The following is a 7729-nucleotide window of genomic DNA, read 5'->3' as shown; positions in this document are numbered from 1 at the left end:
TCTATCCACTCATAAATGAATCCTACCCTTAGTAGAAGTGGATCAATCTCAAACTTCAACAACATTGCATAGTTGGGATTCATTTGGTGTCTTTGCTACCAAAATGGATTCATATTCAAAGTCAAAGGAATTCATGTTGCACAAGTTGGTGGAACATCCTCCAAATCTCTATACTTCCATGTGAATATATCTTTGTATTGTAAAAAGAGTTCCTAGTCTTGCACTAGAAATTTGTTGGGCAATTCCTTATTGATTTCTATCATCTTAGGTTCTTGCATAACCACATTGATTTTTAACACTTGTCCCTTGGTGCTTCAGCCATTGCCATCGATTATTTGGTTGATGCAATATGCAAACTCTTTTTGAATCACTCTTTGTCCTTCGATGAACCCTTTGGAAAAGCCATTTTTGGCTCTTTGTCATCCATTGGAACCTTTGTTGCTACCCGCATGGTATTAATGTTTGCTATAGTCACAACCTTTAGTGTGAGTAGCTTATCTATGACATACACTTCCTTCACTTCTAGGCATTTCCTATTTGAGGATGGTGTCCTATTTCCTTCATTTGCAATGGTGAGTGTATCACCTCCGTAGTCATGTACCCCCTTTAGCCACGGCCTTCCCAGTATCATTAGGATATTGTCCTTAGATTGAGATAGAAGCTCAATGATTTAAATGGTCAAATTGTAAACGGTCGTCAAAAATTTGTCTGAAAAAAGGAAACTTTTATCAATAGAATAAAATCTTCATCCAAAAAAAGATGAATTTGGATTCATGAATGAATTAAAATATCGGGCAAAAAAATTTGTCTTGTTAAAATTCCATTGCTCAAAATTTCTGTCGACGATTTTTTTTTCGTCGATGGAAATTTCAATTTGTCAACGGAAATTTTTTCCATCAATGAAATTTGGGATTCCCAAATTCTAGAATCCCAAATTTCATTGACGGAAAAAGGTTTCCATTTTTCTTCAATGAAAATTGGGATTCTAGCGTGATTCTAGAATCCAATTTCATCGATGGGAAAAAATTTCCTTTTATGTCGATGAAATTTGGGATTCCAAAATCCACATATCAGCTCAAATCTGAGTGTCCATTTTCTTTCATTATTAGAGCTGTTCCACCTAAAGTTTAGTTTGGTAACAATCTCCTCTATACCTTTAGATGGTGTGGGTATAGGTAAGAGAGATGAGCTACCAACCCATCCAAACTCTCTAGTGTAATTAAGAATTTTGCCCCCCTTCCAAGTGATGTTTCCATCCCACAATTGGATTCTTCCCATAATCAGCTCTTGGTCTACATTATGCAGTCCAAATTCTCTTCTTATCTCCATCCAATTCTTCTATCTAATATTAGTCTTGTCCCATAGGTCCCCCTAACAAGAAATCCCCTTCTTCACCAAGTGACATGCTCTCAGAAAGTCATTGTCACTTAGTTGTTGTTTTGTAAAGAAGGTAGATACCCATATGGAATCTAAAGTCATGAAGCTTCCTTTCCCAGAGAGAGTCATGTGGCATTTAATCTGTTCAAAGGCCCCCCACAAGGATTTCCACAACTGGCTCGCTTTGGTAGTGTAAGGTTCTGGGTTCCCAATGGCTGCTAATAGGGGATAGTCCTTCCATCTAGGAGCTCTGAGAGGTCTGACATGTTTGAAGTTCCTGAGAAGAAGGTTAGCCCAATCAATTTCAGGATTAGTGATGGCTTTTATTATCCATGTAGCTGCTAATTTGTATGCTGCCAGTTGGATATTTATGACACCTAGTCCTCCTTCCTTTCTTGGTATAGTGCAGAAAGCCCATTTAACTTTGGCTATCCTTCTTTTGTTGTCACTCCCACCCCATTAGAAGGATCTGTAGATCCTTATTAACTTTTCTAACCCTGTTCTAGAGGGACACCAGCAAGAGAGATAAAAGATGGCAATTGGATACATACAATGATTTAGCACTACCCTTCTCCCTGCTAGGTTTGCTTGGAGTCCCCTGATACTGTTTAATCTCTTTTTGAGCTTTTCTAGGAACCACTCCCATCTATCTTTCATCTTGACATTGAATCCTATAGGGATACATGGTAGCCTGAATATTTGCCCATGGGGAATCTTCTATCTTAACACCAAATATATGCTTTAATTCAATGACTGGGATGAACTTTAATGATTGGGATGAAGTTTTCGTAGAAGAAAAAACACATTTTTGTAATTCTAAGTAAATAATGTATTATACTTTACTTAGACATGCATGAATTATTAGTAGTTTCAAAGAATATTAGATCATATTATTGGTCTTTTTTTTTCCAATTTGTCATTTGATGTGAAAAGTAGAAACTTTTTCATCTTTAAATTAGCAATATGTACATTTTTTAAAAGAAGTATGAAACTATGGTTATTTTGTAAAAGTTATAAAAAGAGTTCTCATTAATGTCTCCAAAAGATTGTAAAATTTATCAATATTTAAGACTAGTGAAAAATTATAATAGCCTGTTGCAAATGATAACTCATGACTTGTTGTCGTTTTTCATGACTCGCCACCGTTAGAGGCCCTTTTTGAGTCCAAAATTCCCCTAATGACATTGTTTACTATCTATAATATTGAAGGGGCAATGAAATTGATATTGTGCATACCTAATCCCTAAAGTTTAGGAAACACTAATTTGGGCCCCTTTTAAGAGCCCTAATCTCTCCTAATGCTATGTATGTATAGATCTATCTTTGTATTTATACTTACATTTCTTTTAATATTTGCAAAGTTTTTTATATTTATATTTATATTTTTGTATCTCCCTAATCCCTAAAGTTTAGGAAACACAAATTTGGGGACCCTTTGAGAGCGCTAATCTCTCCTAATGCTATATATGTATAAATCTATCTTTGTATTTATACTCAAATTTATTTTTATATTTGTGAAGTTATATTTGAAAATATTAATAAAATATATTTCAATTTTCTTTTACTTTACTAAACTTTCAAAGTAAATTTGTGCCTTCACAATCTTATGTGCCATCTTTTATGGTGCATGTTGTTGTGTGCAAGAGTGTGATCTAGGAATGAAATGGGATGAGCACGATGGATGCACTTTGAAACTAATAGGATTTGATCTTCCTTGCAACACCAATTCAAAGATTTGAGTTGAGGAATATATTTGACCAATACCGTACTCATGTGTATTCGTTATGAAGTTTTACAAAAGTGTCAAGATTTGGACATCATAATTCATTAACATTAGTTTCCTAATACTATAGGACATGAAGATGCCCTTTAAACATTTGGAAAAAAACAATCTCTCACAAAAAAATTATTTTGGGATTTCATTGTCCATGCTCAATCTCCTTTTACGAGAGTGGAAAAAAATATGGCTACATCATGATATATACAGGTTGGTATAGTGAGGATTTATATTAGGGAACATAGAAAAAAATAATTATTTCAAGACAAAATCATTTGATAGTTTTCTTGACCATGATCAATCTATTTGACCAAGATAAATCTATTTGACAAAGGCATCACTAGAAAACTATTCGAATGGGAAGAAAATACCATTATGTTACATTATGCTTTTTAATCCTCTTTGGCATCAATATTCAAGATCAAAATTTGATTCTAAATTAGAAAATTAATTGGGCATCATGGAGGTGTCAATTGTGCTTAGGAAAAATCAAGAGTTTTCTTAAAGATGTAATGAGTTAATTGTGTCAAAACTAATTGAATTGGGCATCATGGAGGTGTCAATTATGCTTAGGAAAAATCTAGAGTTCTTAAAGATGTAAAGATCATTACTTTATGGACCTTGTGTGATGTCTCATGTCGATGATTTTGTTCACTCATAGTGCTAAATATGCAAGGTTTACATCTCTTGAAAAGTTTGCAACTATAAATTAAAGTAAAACTAACTATACTTTATATCAACTAAACACTAAGGACCCTTTGCATTACTCATTAAGCTCAAAGAAATGCAACACAATGATCGTGCATTACACCTAAGCTACACTAGTTCTTCATAATGATGAGAAGAGTTACACTCAAGAGTTCTCAAGGAGGCATGCATGTGTGGTACTACAGTCGAGGAATGTGGGTGGATAAGATAAAGACCCTGTGGGCAGGTCACACACACATGCGCACACGTGTGCACACACACAAGGATTAGTGTTCTATTCATGAGCAAACTTTGAAAAAAAGAAGTGGGAATCCCACTAAGGCCCTGCCTTTTGGAATGTAATTGTAGGTGTAGGTTTATGCATAAATGTATGCAATGCAATGGTCTCTCCATTATGCGAATGAGTAAGTTGTTGGTTCTTTTAATTTTAAGTTGAAGAAAATGTAGTCCATCTTGGTTCGTAGATTTGCTGATTGTGGTGTTTTTTTGAGAGGTATCTATGCTGAAGTCACCACTATGTCCTTGCTTTCAACATGGTCCAGGCACAATCACTAAGTCCCCATTTAGAGGAAATGTAAAGTAGCTTGGATATATATTAAATAAAAATTTCCAATAACTTATTAAAGGGAAATGAAACATGTACAAAAGGGAAAGAGAAAAATGCAAGTAAAGGTGAATGAATATGGGGAAAAGTAGATGATTGAAAAGAGAGGAGAGAAAAGAGATGATAGAGGGGATAGGCCATTAAATTTGAAAGGAGATGATTGAAAAGAGAGGAGAGAAGAGACAATAGAGGGGATAGGCCATTAAATTTGAGTGGGGACTTGGCCCTTTTGGCAAGAGACCCTCATTTTACATGCTTTTAATAAAGGTGGTGTCCTAGAAGCTAAATGACAAAATAATTCACTACCTCTCATGTAAGGCCAAAAACTTAATCCATACTCATTCAGGACCCTCACAAAAAAGACAAAAGCCTAAACCGAAAACTCATTACAATGGCGTGAACTACCACTAATCCTAACACTAGACACACATTAACATGCCATTAATATGCTCAACTTGACCAAATGAACTAACTTCTAAACAATGAATCTGATTAGCAAAAGAAGGCGGGAATCCCACTAAGGCCATGCCTTTTGGAATGTTATTGTAGGTGTAAGTGTTAGTGCGCATTATGCGTAAATGTATGCAATGCAATGGTCTATCGAGTATGTGAATGAGTAAGTTATTGGTTCTTTGAATTCTAAGCTGAAGCGAAAGTACTCCATCATGGTTTGTAGATTTGTTGATTATGGTGTCTTTTGAGAAGTATCTATGTTGAAGTCACCACCATGGCCTTGCTTTCAACATCACTAAGTCCCAATGTAGAGAAATGGGAAAGAGAAAATGCAAGTAAAGGTGAATGAATATGGGGAAAGGTAGATGAGTGAAAAGAGAGGAGAGAAAAGAAATAAAAGAGGGGATAGCCATTAGATATGAGAAGGGATGTGGCCATTTTGGTGGAAAGAGACCCTTATTTCACATGCTTTTAATAAAGGTGGTATCATAGAAGCTAAAAATCATTTAGGACCCTCACAAAAAGTCAAAAGCCTAAACTTAAAACTCATTACAATGGCCTACACTACCACTAATCCTAACACTAAACATCCCATTAACATGGTCAACTCGACCAAATGAAGTAACTTGTAAACAATGAGCATGATTTAGCAAAAAAACTCTCGATCTCTCCATAGACCCTTAGCAGGGCCAAAAAGCTTCCTTAGCGAGGCCAAAAAGATAGAGAAAAAAGAAAGTGGCGACTTATATTAACTAATAGGGGCATTGTGGCTCGAGCCTATATTGCTGTGGAGCGAGATTACCCACTAAGAAGAAGTGAACTTAAGCAATCACCACCCCAACATCTAGAATAACTAGCGCCAAAATAGTTATAGGGCCTGTTCTTGTTGAGGAACTTGCTATTTGGGCGATTGGACCCTTTGGCATGGTTGTGTAGATAATTCGCTCATGAACGTTCCTTATATATCTATCACCTCGTTCGTAATTTTTTGGATCACCTCATATCTTGCACCAGTGCTACCACTGCTACAATATTGTTTGCTCATTCAGCTTCATCCCTACCCGCCAGTATGGCTTCAGATTACGTCAAGGTGCTCAGCCAGTGGGTTAGCATGTTCGGAAAACGCGTGCTTATTGCTCTAGAGGAGAAAGCCATCCCGTATGAATACCAAGAGGAGGACTTGGAGCACAAAAGCAATCTGCTTCTTCAGATGAATCCTGTCTACAAGAAGGTTCCGGTTCTTATTCATAACGGAAAGCCTGTCTGCGAATCGCTCATCATAGTTCAATACATTGACGAAGCGTGGCCTTGCGCGAACAATCGATGGTTTCTGCCTAAGGCACCTTACGACCGAGCAGTTGCTCGCTTCTGGGCAGATTTTGTTGACAAGAAGGTGAGTTCTCATGATCGTCGCATTAGTATTCCTTGGCTGCAACGTCGCAAGGGCTTTCTATTTCTGTGAAGGCCAGGGCATCGACGACCAACATTTGAAAGTGTAGGCGCAATTAAAAAATCGAATGGCAATTCTTTCTTGAATCACCATAGAAGAGCTTTGCATCGCTTGGAATCAATTTTTGAAGTGGTTGCATCTTGTGCTGCTCTCACTTTTACGATGCTGGGGCGCGAATCATAAAAAATCCGCCAAGGCAAAGCGAGATTTTATAGAAAGTTTTATCATGATGGACACGGCACACAAGGAAATAGCCGGGGAAAAGCCATTCTTCGGAGGGGACAAGATTGGGTTTGCGGATATAGCATTCGCACCTTTCGTGTGCTGGTTTCATGCGTACGAAGTGTTGGGCAACTTCAAGCTACCCGATGAGAAGCAGTGTCCTCATTTGAGGGCATGGATGGAGAGGGTGGCGGAGTATCCGAGTGTAAACAAGGTTTTATCAGATCCAGAGAAGCTGCTGGAGTTTGGGAAGAAGCTCAGGAAGAAGTTTCTGGGTTCTCAGGCATAGGAAGAAGTTGCCCATGAACTCTTTGCCAAAGACTCTTTGCATGGCTGCTAGAGTGGGTTGGAATGCTTTCTGATTGTTCTTGTTTGTTTTGGTGTGCTGCTTGTATGTAAGGTTTGATCCTGTTAGCGTGAGTGCTTTCGTGGCAATAACACAACTGTAACTATGGCCACACCAAAATGCTCCAAGAAAGGCGTGATAAGAAAGGCGTGATATGTGATCCATTGGATGTAAATCTAGATCTTGGGAGGAGAAGTGACACGACAGATTTGTTATTGTGGTGGCTCCATGCATAGATCTACAAAGGCTTTGGTGAACCGTGAGATGAAGACATGATCCAACATCATAGAAAAAGTGCACGTGCAACCCATTAGATTTAAATGTAGATCCATGGTGGAGAAGTGGGCCATTAGATCCCCAAAACTTGCATCTTAGCCACCCAAACTTGCATCTTAGCTGTCCAACAATGCCTCCAAAATCACATTACCTCATTTACATATCAAATCTCTCTTTACCACCACAACCTTGAATTAGCCTTTTTCTTACTCTCCCCTTATGAGGCCTTTTTGAGTCCAAAGTTCTCCTAATGCTTCAAAACTTGTAACCGCTCATACAAATGTATTAAACTATAGGGCTTTGCCTCCTTGCCCATCTAGTTGTTTCTTTGATGTAGGTTTAAGAAAGTTATTAATGGAATATTTATCATAGTTATAATGTTGTGACCGTAATCACAAAAAATTATGCCGTAGCGTAAATGAATGTCGATCCTAAAATGTTAAAAAAAGTCCTTTTTATTTCCACCCATCATTTCTCCCCACCACAATGCATACCCCCTCAAATTGTGTGCATGCC

At 37.4% G+C, this 7729-nt stretch overlaps 1 pseudogene; it reads left to right on the top strand.

The window, feature by feature from the left end:
• Positions 1 to 5988: 5988 nt before the first annotated feature.
• LOC147895847 (putative glutathione S-transferase) lies at positions 5989 to 6880 on the top strand (annotated as a pseudogene).
• Positions 6881 to 7729: the final 849 nt, after the last annotated feature.

Source organism: Dipteris shenzhenensis, chromosome 12, assembly GCF_047967505.1.
Source record: "Dipteris shenzhenensis isolate YYH24624 ecotype China chromosome 12, Dip_SZ_1.0, whole genome shotgun sequence".
Classification (NCBI taxonomy): domain Eukaryota; kingdom Viridiplantae; phylum Streptophyta; class Polypodiopsida; order Gleicheniales; family Dipteridaceae; genus Dipteris; species Dipteris shenzhenensis.
Note: the sequence above shows the minus strand (reverse complement) of the source record. Positions and strands in the feature narration are given on the sequence as shown.